The sequence below is a fragment of the Struthio camelus genome, chromosome 20 (genome assembly GCF_040807025.1).
Source record: "Struthio camelus isolate bStrCam1 chromosome 20, bStrCam1.hap1, whole genome shotgun sequence".
NCBI classification, from domain to species: domain Eukaryota; kingdom Metazoa; phylum Chordata; class Aves; order Struthioniformes; family Struthionidae; genus Struthio; species Struthio camelus.
The window spans coordinates 2,216,465-2,233,677 of NC_090961.1; the positions used below are offsets into that span (position 1 = coordinate 2,216,465).

Genomic DNA, 17,213 nt, shown 5'->3' on the forward strand with positions numbered 1-17,213 from the left:
TTGATGCACCATCAGCATGCCCCATCAGCATGCCCTTCCCATGTGGGTGTGCAGATTTTCATCTGTGGTTGTCTTCAAGGTGCAAACTTGGGGCTCCGTCTGAAGCGCACTTAAAATTCAATTCATTCTTTCTGCCTGTCAGGCTGAGCAATCCTCTGATAGTGGAGCAGCAGGCTGCTCTGTTTCCTTTGGAAGACGTTATTTTATATGCTTCAAGGTAATGTTAAGAGGCATTTTAATGAACTCCTCTTGAGTATTTGCCTTCTCAGGCTTAACTGATGACAGCCTGATGAGCACTGTCCAGTTCAAGGACTGATTAATAAAACGTCTTGCTAACTCTTATATGATCTCTTTCTTTTTGTGGCCTTTACTTGGCACCTTAATCCATTTATATTGGTTTCCACCAGAATTTCTATATCTTTCTGTCATTAGACTTCTAACTCTTCCAATCCTAAACATTCTGCCATTCTGCTCTCTTGAAATTCTCAGTTTCTTGGATCATCTCCTTTTCACTGAAAAGATATCCAATCTCTCTAATGCATTTTTGGTCACAATGCAAGTATTTATGCCTAAAATTGTCCCTCTTGGCTTTGCTCCCCTCCCCAGTAGGATGGATACCTTCTGCTGACATGGGATCAGTCCCTAGTGTGAAATACGTAGTGTACTTAAATCATGTTTCTTGAAGCAACTTTGGAATCAGTAATAAGCTCCTAAGGTGGTAAGGTTGCCTAGGAACCTGTGCCTCACTGACAGAGGGACTTGAGCAAAACATTCACATGTGCTGAAGTGTCACTGATGCAGGCCTCTTAAGTGCCTAATATATTGGTATTTGGAAAAACAGAGGCTCCAACAGTAGTTTCTAATCTAACTGAAATACCATTCTATTATTTGGTGAGTAATGTGGATAACATCTGCCTCATCTGATGTTGTAACAAGTACTGTTTTGCTAAGGCAGAAGTAGACACTGCTTTCTTTTGCATCATACTTGCAGGATTTCTTTTAAAAGTCATCTCACAGGAGAATGGTCCAAAGTGCATTTTCTGTAAGGTTAGAGGTCTGCAATTTTACTGCTGCTGAGCTCTGTATCTCTGGATTTACCTTAAAAGTCAAATACACAAACCTGGTTCTATGTTCTTTGTGCAGCTGCCAAGATCTTTGCCTATTTCATAGTACTTTTTCAGTGAAGCAGAAATGTTATTTTATAGTTTGAATTTCTGGCTCAATTCTAAGAAAGTTCCTTTCAATTAGTACATATAAATAGGATGCTGGGGAAAGCGTGTGTCAATTCTCTTCCCACCTGAACTCTGTAGTTTTAGCTAAGCAGATGCTAGCGTGTATTTTGAGAGATTGTGTCTGGCACGAAAGGATTAAAAGAAACCACAGCTCTCCACTAAAGAATTGACCTGTTCAATGTATTATCTGGATTGGAGATGAATGGCATTGACTTTGGAAAGACAAATATGAAATTGAGTGGTCTGCTTGACTGACATCAGGGGAAGTGATGCTATCTACAGGGATTAAAATACAGACTGTTCCATATATAATAGTATAATAGTATTTGTCTTTTGCTGCTCTTGCATATAAAGCGATAGTCATGCAGGTGCTTGCTTTCCCTTGCTACTAGTTTGGGTTTCAAGGAACCATGTGAGTGAGAAATGACAAACCAGCCCACTCTGTTGTCCAACCAGTGTTTGAACTGCCCATACAGGACAGCAGTTCGCTGTGGCTTATCTCCCTTCAAGGAACTTAATCCCAGAATCTTGACTTCTTGTGCAGCTGTAGTACTGTTTTAAGAAGAGCAGTGCTGATGTGACCTTGCTGTGAGGTCATAAATTCTAGAAGCAGTGTTTCTCTTAATATTTCAAAATAGGTGAAAGATAAATAGAAGCTTTTTAAAAAAAATCTATCAGCACATGACTTCAGGAAACACCTGGTGCATCAGCCACATGATACAAATCAGCTGTTGGCACCTCTGCTTTACCAGCTGCGATGGTGAACTGAAGTTCTAAAGAGCAGTCTTTCCAGATGGAAAACCCTGAATACTGTACACTCCTAATCATACCTCAAGCATTTTCCTTCCTGATGGGTGGGCCTTGGCTGGAATGCTTGTCACTTCCCAGATCTGAAGCTGTGAATTTCAAAAGAATAAGTTATTTGATGAAGTAACTAAAGTCTTGCTTCTCCAGCCATGAGAGATTTCTCCAGGCATGTTCTATCTAGTTTTAAGGAAACCAGGTTGGTTTGGAAGGACGGTGCTGTCTTGTGCTAAAGTTGTTTAACTGTGATATAAATAACATATAAAAATCTTCCCAATATAAAAAGCTTTCAAGATTTAATTCCATCATCATTTGTTGCTTGAAGCTTGTGTTGCAGCATGAGAGAGAATGACTGTGAAAGGGCTCGGCTAGCAAAAAGCATGGTGAATGATGCTTTTTGCCATCATGTCCTCTCTCTGCCAATGCTTGCTGTCTGCTGTATTCCTTAAACACACATTCAGGAGCTGGAATATGGTGATCTTATTCCTGGGCATTGTGCCACCCGGATGGAGGGAGGCCAACCTGTACCCATGAAGTCAATGCGTAACATGTGGCCTCTGCTGCCCAAGCAATTTCTGTTGGACACAGTGCACAATCCAACCCTCACAAAGGCAATTTAGTTCCTGGGTAGGTGGTTCCTAATCTGTCTAATTTGCTGTCATGCAGCCAATGTGAGTTAATTAGATGATTCAGCAATTGTCATGGCTCCCACTTAATGTGCTGTAAGCCCTGCTGACAGGACTTTCACTGGAGTTAAATGCCTTTGCTTCTGTAAATTTCTCCCCCCTTTATCTTTTTTGATCTCCTTCTAGCTTCCCAGTAAATAACTGATTCTCTCGAAATACAATACTTTTATAACACAGATGTTTCTGGTATGAGATTCTCAATACTTGTAATCAACCTATGAAGAGCTTCAGGGAAACAAAAAGTTTTCCTACCAATCTTTTAACTACTTAATGCACCAAGAGACTACTATTTCCAGTCAGTTACAAATAACTGCAACAACTATCTCGGTATATCTGCTCTCTGGAGAGAGGGCTAGGATTCTTTCTTTGAGAACACTTGCCTTCTGGCAGGAAAAAGATCTAAAAAGCGTCTTAATAAAAGACGATGCTCTCTAGCCACTGAACGAGCTTAATTAGGCAAAGTTGCACAACTCTAAAATTATTTGAGGGTTATGCCTTTCATTGACTATTGACTAATTTCCCTGACCACAAGTTCCTTGCATTATTAGGAAGCAGAAAACGAAGGAGCAGCAGCATGAAATTTCCCAGGTGGTCTAGGAAATAATTTGGCTATTCAACTATTGGACATCAATTTATTGGCCCTTCTTCTAGTGCTGCTGGCATTTATTGCTATCTGGGAGTTAATGTACCATCCCTGATCCAGTCCAGCAATGTCATCAAAGAGTGAGTCTGGCAGTCACTGTATTTTCAGTGACAGATCCCCTGAAAGGAACAGTCTAAGAGCGTATGGTCCCTTGATTCCTTTTGGGATTCTGCATCTACCTCTCTTGAGAGCCTGCAGATCACCACAGGCTAGAGGTCTGATTCCTGAACATCTCTCCAGAACTGTGTAAACGAACAGCAAGCAGACAATACTAGTATTTCAGTGTTTAATCAGATATATTTGCAAGTTTCCCTCTGCCTCCTTTGCTCATTAGGCTAAGATACAATCATTCTGTATCAGAACTTGTTGCCTTTAGCTGAGTTCTCTGAGATAGCTGCCTCTTACTTAATCAAGGGAAAAATATGTCACCCAGCTTCATATGAGTTCCAAGTCACAGAAACAGCTTACAAAGGCTCCTACTTCCTGAGGCTCTGGGAAACAGCACAACAACTCTGTTGCGACTGATGCACTGTCTTGGATGCATGATAATATACATAAATAGGAAGTTCAGATTGCTGTTCTCAGTCCTGAAGCATACTGAGACCTCTCCTCTCTGGCATTAAAAGAATGAAAATGAGTTCTGTTGGACTCATGGAATGAGTTCTGCCAAGTGCTGTTGTACTGTCTTAAAACCCCATAACTCAGCGTGAATGTTCAGAGGACATGGGACCCTCTCTAAGCTTCTTGTTGAATAAGTCTCTTGAAAAAATCAGATACTTTATTGACTTGTTTAAAACAAAACAAAGGGATGTTTTAGTCCCTCCTTAGCTTAATTTGTCTCATGTAAAGCCATACCTATTCATGTGCAGGGTCTTTAGTGCCCCCTGAAACATCATTCTTTTTTCTTCCTGCTCATAGGAACAGGAGTGATTCAGCACTTCATTTGGTTATTTGTTTGTAATTGAAGTTTAAGATAACATACGAATATGAAAGTGACAAGTATGCCTATCCTTTAGTCTGGGGTCTTCTAGAAGAGAGGGTGCCCATTCTGCTAGGCCTGTCTGGTAATGTGTAGGCAATGTACTGTCTTGCTAAAATTGGCTGTTTGCTTTGTAAGAGGCCAGGTCATCTCGGCATAAGGCTTAAATTCAGTAAAGTGATTTTTTTTTTTCCAATTCCTGTGGCTGTGTGAAATATTCAGACCAAATATTTACCTTACTGTTTAACAGGAGTTGGACGATTGTGATAACGTGAAAATCTGCAGTTCTAAATATAATTTCTTATTCTGCATACTGTTTTAGCTTGTATTTGGTGCCTTAACTTTGCACAATCTAATGTCATATATACTGTACCATAAGGAATTTAACGGTTAAGTGTACTTTAAAAGAAGTCATCAAGCTAGTCTACAGAAACTGTAGCAAATACTGAAGCCTTCTCAGTGGGAGAGTTCTCTTCCATGTTTGATTAATAATCCATTGAGAAACAAGAGTTGCAAGAATTTAAATAGCATATGAAACTTTTAACCACAGACTGAGACTGAATTATCTGATTTCCCATTTCAGAGGTTTGTGGCAATAGGACAGTTAAAGGTATAGTCTCTTCTATGCTATGTAAGTAAGAAATATCAAAATGTTTTATAGCTGGCCAGAAGTGGATGTTTGTGAAAACACGTGGGCTACTTCTAAAAGGCATTAATTGGATGTAATCGGAGAGCTGGAATGAGTCAGAGCTGCTATTAAGTCCAAGACAGCATGTGGACTTAAGCCTCACTCCCACCTCTTGTCTGGATCTAGAAAGTCCAGGTGCCTTACGCTGCTTTGCAGTTTGCTTGGTGTAGTGCAACTTCTACTTGAACACAGGTTTGCCTGCTGAATGCATCTGGTCTAGCAGTAGAATAGATGGAGGTGAGAGAGAAAGAGAGAAGAAAAAAATGAAGCTAGAATGTTCTTCTCCAGTCTTAAAGGCTGAGCAACATCAGTAGCAAGTCAGAGGAAAAGTTAACTACGGTGTATGGTAAAAACTAGGTTTATGTCTGCTATGGTAAACCAGCAGCTCAGTACCCTAAGAGTAAGGGGAGATGCAATTTTTCTCAATATTTTATGAGAAATTAGCTAAGAGATTTAAGCTATCCATATAGCAGACTGAAAACTGTCAGTCATGTTACTGCAGCAGATTACATTTTTCTTCTGCTTCAGTAACTAGGAACAGGATGGAAAGATTTCAAGAGGAGGAGGAACAGGAGAAATCCAGTGAGCAAACTGTATTTCCTGATGCAGTCTTATTCAAAATAGAAAGACTGCTCTAGGCAGCGTATATAGCGCACAACTGAATTTTGGTAAGGAAAGGAATATTCATAATTTTCCCTAGAGGGAAAGTAGTAACTTATTTATACAGTGCCCACAGTATTCTAGACAACTGGCTTTTAAATAGAACAGCATGGCATCAAGATGCTGTTTCCACAACTGCATGTTGTTATGTACATATTAAAGTTCACTAATACTGATATAACTAGTCATGACAAACGTAAAGTAGCTTTATCCTATCAGAAAAAATGTATTTTGACATTCTGTCCACTTCTGTTTTTTTTTTAAAGCTAGAAGGGAGTTAATTATAGCACTGATCTGTTTCTAAAGAAGTAGAGCAGAAGGTAAGTTTTGACTTCATACTTTGAAGTTGCTACGAATAAGTTGCTTAAACAGTGGAAACGGCCTGAGGTACTTATTTTCTTTGTGCTGATTTCTCTGTTCTTAGAAAAGCACAAGCTTGTGTAAGCGTAATCAATACAAAGTTACTCAGGGTACTGTGTCAGCTCAGCAGTGGACACTAACTGCATCTTAAGTCAACAGGCACATATAAATCAAGCTTAATTAACAGGAACAGAACACCTTGGCAGGTCTTGGATTACTACTGGAACTGTTACAATTTAATGATCTATGCATATGGAAACGTGTATTTCTGCACTCCCCATATATCTTGTAGATCTCTAAATGCATCCTGTAAACTAAAAAAGCAAAATGAAGTCAGTGTAGGAGAGTCTTGTTCATTCATTACTCCCACAAAGAACTGTTTTATAAGCAGAAGAAAAGTAATACTGCTCAAAGAAAGTGGGCTGAAGAACAGTATTTAGAGCAGTGCAGCTTTTGAAAATTTAGTGGTATGTATTTGGTTAGGAAACTCCTGTTTTGCTGGACTAATTTTTTTTTTCCTGTTTTCTTCCAACTAGTATCATTGCTTCCCTGCTCAAAGTTACAGGATAAAGACTAGCGTAGCTTTCTAATAACAGCTGTTGCATAGAAATAAACATAAACTGGAAGACAACAAAGGCTGTGCTGCAGACAGCATATTCAACTATACAGAGCCATTCTCTGGGCAATGCTGCATAATTTAGGCGTGGGTAAATATGTCTTCAGGGGCAACACGACACAGAACAGATGTTTAAAAAATAAAAAAGCCTTGAAGCTTTACTTCTCACTAAAAGAGGGGCAGATATGTTCTTATGCACTTAATGAGTTATAGATCAGAGACCACGACGGCTCTGAAGGACAACTGTTTTAAAGCTAGTTTCCTTTTGGACAGAAAAGGGAGGAAGTTGACTCTGTCTTCCAGTTCCAAAGTGCAATGTCATATTTGTGATCCTAATCCTAAATCAGTATTTACTGATCAAACTAACTAAGCTTTTTAGGTCAACAAGCTCGCTACAAAGCAATTCTGTTCTCCTCTCAAGCCTTTGCAGGGGACAACAACTGGTGCTTAACTACTACTACCGCTGCAGTATATCATCTGTCCTCCAGCTGCCCCAGAACCGTTCTGGGGTACTTGTACTCTAAAAGAGAGTAACACTGCTGGGGGGGGGGGGGAGGGAGGAGGGGGAGAAGTGGATAGGACTAGCAAAAGGCCTGAAAATAATATGGCAGATTAAGTCCCATTGGGCTGTATGCTTTTTAAAGTCCATCTCAGTGACAAAGTTGAGCATGAAACCTGTATTTGCCAAACGTATCTGCCCTTTGATGAGGAGAACTATAGAAAGAAGCAGCAGAACTGGAGAGTCTGAGGAAAGGCTGGTGTTTGGGGAGTCTGACTCACCATTTGCAAGCTTATTTTTTCAAACGGGTAAGCTTCCACCCACCAGCAGCCTCCATCTGTCTAATTCATCAATTCAAAAAATTGGTGCAAGCTTGGGCTAAAATGTCCCTGTCCTATAGCCCAAACTACCACCCCCCCCCCAATCCATTTGAAGGAGTTTTAAACAAAGAATCATCAGGAAGCACAGTCCCTCTGAGTTTGCATGCTGGAAGGCAGACCAGAAATCTGGCAATACAGTATAATGTTACTTTTCTGATGACAATAACTTCCAAAAAAAAAAAAAAAAAGGAAAAGAGGGAGACAGTACTTTGGGGCAGTGTTTCATGCTCAGCAAGTTTGTAGAGAAGGAACGCAATTCTATAAATCACTTGTACTGTATTTCTGTTTTTAGACTTGAATGAATTTCACTTTTCCTTTGTGGGTCAGTCTAGTAAGCATTAAAGAAAAAAAATCTATTTTTCTAAATCTTTCACCACTAGAGAGGTCTGACCTGTAGGCAACAGATGGATTTATTTATCCACAGCGGATAGTGTATTTATTTTTACACTAAGATTGGATAATTGGCATTGAATAAGAAGTATGAGCTTTGAACTATTTAAACCTTAAAATGCTATCAACAAATTCCACAATGAATAATATGGTGGACAATTCCATCTTTCTTCCCAGTAAGTTTCTCTCTTAAAAGTTGTTACCCAGAAATAAACTTCTGAGTGGAGCAGAAAAGATCCTTGTGGTCTAATTACAGAATACTTTCAAAACATTTAAGATTTCTCCCAGTTTATATTGCATAGAGAACACCGTTTAAACTTTTCCTAACTATACTGTAAATAGCCTAACGTCAAATAAAGCAATTTGGCAATAACCTCAGTTAGTTTTATCATAAAATAGCATAATCTGAATACTCAAATTGTGTCTTAATTTGGTATCAGTTGAGTGGGAAGAAAAATAACTGCACACTGAATTTTAAAGTGGGCTGTATCTACTCACTAGCCAAAAAAAAAGCCTGCAAATGTAAAGTAAATGGAATGCTCTTTGTACACTAAGTTGCTTCCTCATGTGATGCTGTACCTTGTACACTTGGCTTCATTTGACTTCTGTGTTGTGGTTTGTATGCCAGCCGCTATTAGTAAATGTACACAACACCGATATCTGCACTGTAATCTTGGTTCATTTGCCGCTGACTGTAACCCAACGCTACAGACTTCTTTGTATATAAGACCCTAACCATGTTCCACTTGCTTCCAACAGAATACAATAAAGGCTTATCTCTGTAAACAGGAATTAAGTTCTTATAACTGATTTGATTTGTTGCTGTTTCCAGTAAAGAAACTGGCTTTTTCTTTTTTTGCAGCCTGGGAAGCCAAACCACAAAAGCCCATTCTTTGTCAGGTAACAGGCTCAGCAGAAAGATGAGACAAGTTTCCCTACATTGCTCTGTTTTGTCCAAGGTATTATTAGCAAAACTTTGTTTGTGATAAGGGCACATAAAGCACATGTACACTATCTGTAATTAGCAGCATACATTCCTTCACAAAGGTGGTGGTGAATGGAGCACACAAGACTAGTTCTTGTACACGCATGCTAAGCACTGAAGTTATGCAAATACCATCGGGTGTTAGCCGGTGAAAGCAGTAAAATAAAGTCCAGAGAAGGCTGTGATGAGATTAATCAGGAAGACAAGTTTTACCTCAAATGAAAATGAGGCATTTCCTAGCATGTAGTTAATTACAAAAACTGGACATCTATTTTCTTAAAAGATTAATTACATAGAAAGAAGTAAAGTTTCTCTCACAAACTTGTCTTCCTCACTTAACTCCACTATATTTCCTAGAATGTTAAATTCCTGTGGTCCCAGTTTGTCCTTTGAGGTCTCAAATACATCCAAGCAACTTTCCTGTCCAGGGACATACAAGGCACAAGTTGAGAATACTGCCAGAACTCTCCTGTGTGAGTTGGTTGTTCTTGTTTTTTCCCTAAATGCTAGAACTCATGCTAGGATTTACTGAAACACACCATTTCTTTTTTTTTTTTTTTTCCTTGTTGCCCTGGAGTTACAGAACACAGTTTTACTCTATTCTGTTAACGCAGAGAAGTCATTTTATCATCTCCCCTTACCTTGTCTTAGAAGTGGAGGTTTTTTGGTTTGTTTTTGTTGTTGTTTTTCTGGTCTTTCTTGAATTCTGCTTTTCTTTTCAAGCGGTCTAAGTGCAGAGGTCATTAATCAAATTCAGAGGATACCAACCTGGAAGAAGGATTAAAATCTGGTGTGAGCTGACTGAAACTGAGAGTGGTCTCAATAAAAGTAGTTGTTTGCAAACCCACAGCTTAGTGTTATGTGACAACTGAACCAGGACTCAATATGAGACTTGTGCATGCAACAAAACAGCGTGCAGCCAGCTGAGTGTGCCGTTGTGCGGCGCATACATAGAGTCAGTTATGCACATAAGAGCAGGTGAGGGAGCACTAATCTAAAACTCACTAAACCCTGTTTCATTTAAAATGCAGAGCTACCTCAAATATTTAGCAAACACCGTCCATACAGAATTGGCCCATGGTCAGTTAAGGCAACATCATTAACACTTGCCTGAAACAGAGGCCAGTTTTACCCAATATATCAGAGTAAAACCTTAGCAATGTACATGCCCAATGTTAGCTAGCTTACTAAGAGTTCGTTTAGAAAGCTACTCCAAGATTATCGTTTCAGAGGTGTTGAGAAGGCTGATGGCTCTTCAGCAGTAGCCTGGCAATTGCTGGTCAGTGACAGACAAGTGAAATGAGCTAGGCCCACTCCAGAAGCTGGCTGATGTTCTGGGGCTTCACAGGAATGAAAGGTGAGGTAGATAAAAGACTGAAGCATGGGCTGAGTAATACAGTAATGATTCCAGAGTGATAAAGGAGTCTGTCCATTTTTTTTATGGGCAGAATGCACTGTCTCTCACTATCACCCCAAATCCAAACACCATCAACCTGCAGATGAAAGCACGCAGTGAAATCTGCATTAGAAAGAAAAGCTCCTTCTCTCATAGTCATTCCCTCCCTGCTGTTGCTTGACTTCTATAGCCCCATCCCATGTTGGCACAGCAACAAGGGAAAAGGCAGAGGGAACCAGCTGCTTAACAAGCAGGAAGCCCAGTTTATCTTGCTGCGATCACCATCACCTTGAAAAAGGGTGTATTTCATTATGGAGGAAGCAGGAAAAATTTGATTTATTGACTGCAACTAACCAACCAGCTTGTTGCTGCCACATGCAAAGAACTGACGCATCTGTAAAACAGCCCAGAAACTCAAAGAACCAACTACAGTCTCACTTGTAATAAACACACAACAGTGTAAATTCCACATCCTACTGTCGCTAAATCTCAGCAGGCTGATTTTAGCTACGTGCCACTTCCCCTTTCTCATGAATAAAGACAGATCCCAACAGCAACGTTGCAGAGTTTTCTAGCAGGCATTTCAGACACTGAGGGTGGAAAAAGACCTCCCCCCCCCTCCCCCCCCACATTTACTCAAAAGCATTCTTATGGTCTGTGTATAGCACACAAACATGAAACCATCCCGCATGCTGGTCTGTTTTAAGAGACTTGCAAAACAATAACGAAAAGCAGTTAATGCAGAGTGAAAGTAGAGTTCTTTATGGTTGAGATAATATTAAGGAGTCTGTGTTCACTAGACTGGCAGACATCTTCCACAAGGCTGTTAGAGCCAGTTGATGATACCAGGTTTCCTTGAAAAAAAAAAAATAATAATAAAAATTAGAAAGCTTTCATCTCAGCTTTTAGGTTTTTGAAGCCATATATGCATGACAGTCTGAACCACAGGCCTACTTGCCACAGCAGACCAGTCACTTGCGTTACAATTATTAGCTGGCACTCAGAGCAAAGACAAAAATCAATTCCTGTTGTTCCACCAAGAGCATATAAGAGGCCACAGATTACAAAACTGTCCACTGGATACCAGATGCAATGGTCTAAATTTCATCCACAGACCAAAGTCCCCCACAACTAGTGCCATCTTCTTCAGTCCCAACAGCAAACACCTAGTCTCCCAAAGGCTAAAAGACTCCATCCAATGGCACATCCATTTACTTGGTACCACCTAGTCTCACCAAGCAAGCTTTCAATAAAACAGAATAGTAATTCCTTCATCCTGACTGTCACCTCTGCTAAGCTAGCAAAAATTCTTTGTAGACAGCACCTTTCTGTCTGCAAGAAGAGAAATGTCAGCTCACTTAATTACTCACGATGTAATGCTGACTTCAGTCCTTTCCTGGAGGATTGAGTTCCAGCACGTCAGCTAGAAAGAGTTTGTCTCTTTCCCATTTGCTAAGCTATAACTCATCCTTCCCTTTTGTCAGTGCCCCCCCCCCAATCCTGGTACACTCAACTAAAAATAAAAATAAATAATAAAAAAACAGAGCTGCTGATGCTTTCAAGGCTTTGAATTCATCTTCACTTTGGGTTATACATTCCAGCACATTTATTTATTTGTAAAGGCATAAAAAAGCCTGTGTGTACTCTCATTTTAATAACCAGGGGGGGGGGGGGGGGGGGGCTTTCTTGCTCCAGGCATGAACACAATGCAAAAAGTGAAGCAGGACTTTGGATTTCAAAAAAGGGTCACATATCCCAGCACAAATAGCATTTCCCTCTAGTACCTTTTCCTTGGGTGCTGGCACATGCCAAAGATGTGATTTCCTACTTGCAGGAAAGGCAGATTCAACCCTCTGCTGGTTATACTTTATCCAAGGGGGTTTGTTGTTTTTGTTTTTAATCTGGGGGGGGGGGGGAAGCTACTGAGTACAGCAGAAGAGGAAAGGCTAACACCAGGCAAGAAGACAGATAAACAGTGGCTCAGTAAATCAAACTGCTGCACTGCAAAGCAGTTCCAGACAAATTCCTACATTAGTGACACTGCAGGACTTGATGCAGTAACAGGGTTTTTGCACACAGCCTAGAGCAAGCATGTGGCCAGAGATCTGAGTTGCAAAACACCAGTCAGTTCTCCTGGTTTTAATGCAGAGGCTGGTTTTGAGAAAGCTGCTGTGACATATTGAAGCTACATAACTTCCTGTGTCTGCAGCGTGCGAACTGCAGAGATCTGTGGGTGCCTCAGTATAGGCCGTGGATAAACAAACCTGAAAGACAGAAACCAAATCCCTGCGACTGGGGGAAGTGTGAAGAGAGCTTTCTCCATCTTCTATTAATACAGTTATTCCAAAAACCTTCCTTATGCTCATTAAGATGAAAGGCTTCAAAACCCAGAAGACCTAAGCCAGCTTGCACGTAACTACTCCAAACTGACTCCAATGGCTCCATTTCTAAGCACTCTCCGAAGAAAGCTGCTTTTGCAGAGAAAGCCAAGAGCTCAGTTTGTCAGCTTCAACTACAAATGGCACATCTCGTTTGAGTCTATTTCATTTTATCTTGTCAAGAGCGAAGGGAGAGTCCTGTGCTGTACCTGGCAGAGGGATGTGATTGTTTCTACACAACTGCTTTGTATTTGGAGATGGAAGGCACAGAAATCAATGAGCCATTCCTATGGTAGTGCAGTTTAAAAGCAGGATCTGTCCCTCACAGCGCTAGCTGACCTATACAGAAAAGGGTGCATCACAGATTCTTTGCCATTACTCCAATCTTTTGTTCTGTAAATGTTGTTCTGTGTTTTGCTAAGGCTAAAAAACACAGAGCTACTTAAAGGAAAAGAAAGATACTGCACAGTTCAGATCCCTGAGCAGCTACCTTGCTTGAGGGTAGGTATTCATGTATTCATTCATGTATGAGGGTACATGAATTTTCCAGGGACAGTTTGGGACAAAGTAAAATTTACACAGGTGAAGCAAAAAAAAGGCCCTCCCTCCCAAAAATAACAAAACAAAACAACACAACACAACACCCAGGCCAGACTAGGCCACACCCAGCTCAGGAGGACACAGAAGTGTTCATGTGAAAGGTGAGGAATACACTGTATTTTGGTAGGTAACATGACTCTCACTGGGATAAAATGGATGGAGATCTAGACAAAATTTAGAACTTCCCAATTACACTACCTATTGCTGGCCTCCTCACTCTAACCATGTGAGCACAACTTCTAAAGACATTAAGAGTTCTGACCAGGCTGTTGAGGACCTAGCAGTTTCTAAAAACAGTCTGTTAACTGTAATGCTTAGACTGAAGGCACCCAGGAGCTGTACAGTTTGCTGTTCATGTCTGTGCTAGAAGCAGACATCTCATCCATAATTCAGAGGAGTCTGGCACAGGCTTCCATAGCCCCTCTGGCATGCTGGGTTTTTAACTGCACCATGCAAAACACCTTAGGGAGATACATAGTTTCTCTTAGAAACGCTATCCTTCCCCCACCCCCCCCATGCTAGATGGGCTCTTCTTGCACAAGGGATTATCAGGGGGGTCTGCAGCAGTCCTGCCACGCCCTGGGTAGACAGAGAGCTCAGATGTACCCTACTCTGTAAGCAACCAACCTTTATCCTCCTCCTCCTCCCTCCCATCCATTCGGACAGAAGCACAGTTATTAAATAACCATAAAATCCACTTTAAACCACCATAAGTCTTCAGGGTATAGACGGGTATTAGGTCACTTCCTCCTTTTCTGGTCAGCCAAGAACTGTGCCAAAACTACAGCAGTTCTCTATGGTATTCTTAAAAGAACTGACAAAAACCCTTTGCTCACACTGTGAATGCTCCTAGTAGCACAGCTCTAAGCCTCATCTCAGCAAGTATTTTACCTCCCTTTCTCATGCATAGAAATTGAATGAAATCTGCACAGCAGCTTTCTTTTCCCTACCTGGGATAAACTGGCCAGATAGTATATTTGAAAACCTAATCTGAAGTCATTCTAGCATCACCTGCCAAAGGGCATTTATGAATGTAGCTCCAAGGTCACTCTTTTACTCTCAGTCACCTAGACAACTCTATGCATCAGCAGATACTCGCAGCAGGGAATTTAAATGCACAGCTTTGACATAGTCATGGTGTATGCTTACTACAGACTCTGTATGAAGATGGCTTCTGCTTCATATCCGGCAGGCTGCAAATCTATCACTATTGCGCTTGTTACTCTGCTGGCATTTCTCGGCCCTTCAAAAAGAACAGGGTTCTCTTCACCACACACACACTCCCCACCAGCCTTTTGTCCTCATATCATTTCAGAGCCTGTAGGAATAGCCAGTTTACTAAGGCTTTGAAAAGCCAAGTTATCCCACCATTGCACATGCAATGATGTCACATACACCACCAGCAATGCAGTGTCACATCAGGGACTAAGACAGATATGCCCATTAGACACTGCTCAAGAAGTACCCTACCGAAAGATCAACTCATACCAAGAACTTTTTCCTCATGTTCAGATGGAACTTCCTGTGTTGCAGTTTGCACCCGCTGCCTCTTGTCCTATTGCTGGGCACCACTGAGAAGAGTCTGGCCCTATCCTCTTGACACCCTCTCTTCAGGTACTTATACACATTGATTAGATCTCCCCTCAGTCTTCTCTTCTCCAGGCTGAACAGGCCCAGCTCCCTCAGCCTTTCCTCATATGACAGATGCTCCAGTCCCTTAATCATCTCAGCAGCTGGAGTCGCTCCAGGAGCTCCATGTCTCTCTCGTACTGGGCAGCCCTGGACACAGCACTCCAGATGTAACCTCACCAGGGCTGAGCAGAGGGGGAGGAACACCTCCTTAAGAAAATAAAATAAAGCACAAGAAAAGCACCTGCAAGAAAGCACCCGCGAGTTTTTTAATTTTCCTTCTTTAGCTCTTCTTTATCTATTAAGACACTGACATGTGTAGATTTAATATGATGGGCCAAGCAATCTCAATAATATATGTAGCAAGGATACGACAACAAGAAGAGAAATGTTATCTTGATATTTACATCTCTGCCTGGAAGCTACTGGTATCCTGACAGAGTCAGGAATTGCCTAATTGCTGGATTTTGAGATAGACAAGTATAGAGAACTCTCAATTTAACATTAAAAGATCATTTTAAAAAGATGATTTCTGCTAAGAATCTATTTAACCTTGCTCTTTAGGAGTCTTGCAGGGTCCAGGATTTTCACAGTGCCATCTGTGAAAATTTGGGCCAAGTTCTGTAAGATAATTACTCAATTAGAAATAAAAAGAAATTCATAAAAATGGTTAGCAAACTGCTTCTGCAGTTCTGAAGAGGAGATCAGATAAGTCATACACTCGTCCTATACTCTCAAAACAGAAAAGTTCTACTTACAGTAGTTTTTACCCTGTGCAAGTTAGGTGTATAAACTAAATGTGCATTTTCCGGAATGCACATACATACACACAAACTCCTGCACACAGGAAGCTTCTTTTACACATCTATAATAGGCATTATTTCAATGATTCCCTGTGCTATGAGTTACAGGAGTGGATTTTTTTTCTTATTATAGCTCTCTTTATTCCAGCATCATACTACAATAGACATTCAGCAGAGCCTGTAAAAGGGAAAGGAAACCAGAAAGCGCCTTAACCTGCTCAGCGGTTAGTGATTTGATTGGCTCCTTGTTGCGCTGGGTCTCCAAGGGGAGCGCAAGGCGGCCACTCATCAAATTATAGACCAAGTAGTTCAAATGCACAATGCTTTATTAATTCTCACATCCCATTTCAAAGCTTTCCACTTCGGGAGGTCTCATTTCACCTCTCAGCTAAGCAAGGAACAAACCGCTCTGTGACTGTGACCAGGTGGCGTAAAAACGACCCCTGGGAAGAGAAGGTGCCGATGCTACGCGTAAACTGAACCCACAACCTTCCTCAACGTGAGGGGCCTACGACGTCGTCCGCAAAGGGCAGGCGGGAGGACAAGGCAACGTAACTCCCATGGGAGCTGGCGCAAACGTTACCTCACCTCCGCGAAGGCCTTGAACGCACTACCGAGCCCAGCATAGTTCCTCTCCCCCCTCCCCAAACGTTACCAATCTCTGGCGATTAACACCTTCTGCCGTTCTCCCTGCGTTGGTGGCCTCCAGGCCTTGCAGGTCGCACCGCGGGTGCCGGGGAGAGCTCGAGGAGCGCGGCCGGCTGAAGGGACCTCACCCGCCGCGGATGCCCCTCGGGCAACATGGCGAACCGCCCGGCAGGGAGGCCTCGGCACCGGGGGCAGCTCCCTTCGGGGACCGCCTGGTGTGGTGTGCCTGGCCGCACCGCCCGGGCAGACCCAGCCTCTTCCCGCCTCCCCTTTCCCCCGCGCAGCGCCCACCGCCGCCCCGCGGCACCCCACTCACCACGACGCCTCCAGCGGGCAAGATGGCGCCGTCGAGAAGCCGGCAGGGCAACGCCGCCTCATCGCCTGCCTCATGAGCGGCCGTTTCTCACGGGCTGCTCCTGCTGCCAATCAGCGCCTCAGCCTATCAGAGCCCCGCGCTGCGCCCTGCGGGAGCCGCCCCCCGTTCCTCAGGAGGGAGGAGGGAGCCATTAGCCCCTCTGAGGTCGGCTGCCTGGGCCAGGTTGCCCCTAGGGCAGCTGCGCCCTGCGGGGTTTTCTCTTCGCGCCAGCACCCCCACCCTGGGGGTGTCCCTCCCCGGGGCCTGAGGAAGACGCTCATTGGGTTTGGTTGGAAACCGACCTCTGCGGCTTCCCGAGTAAAGCAAACAGGGAAAAGTGGAAGGGGAGGGGGCCTCAGTTCGGGGCAAACAAACCAAGTGTCCTTCACTTCCAGGCTTTATAACCGCACTGCTTGAGTGCCCAGGTCAGATTGCCTGCGGCTGGTTACAGGAGCCTGGAAAGCGCCTAGGGCTTGTGGCTG

The 17,213-nt window shown here is 42.4% G+C and overlaps 1 protein-coding gene across 4 annotated transcripts in view; it reads left to right on the top strand.

Moving 5' to 3' along the window:
- The window catches only part of STRBP (spermatid perinuclear RNA binding protein), an 82,337-nt gene extending 73,608 nt beyond the window's left edge, over nt 1–8,729 (top strand). Inside the window, exons 19-20 of one of the 4 annotated variants that reach the window (XR_011135624.1) lie at nt 4,928–6,012; nt 6,589–8,729. The gene's annotated coding sequence lies outside the window, so the exon portion shown is untranslated. Of the gene's footprint in view, nt 1–4,927 lie in introns of all 4 variants that reach the window. The other 3 variants (XR_011135625.1, XM_068914646.1, XM_068914647.1) reach the window with 3 other exon arrangements.
- Nucleotides 8,730–17,213: the final 8,484 nt, after the last annotated feature.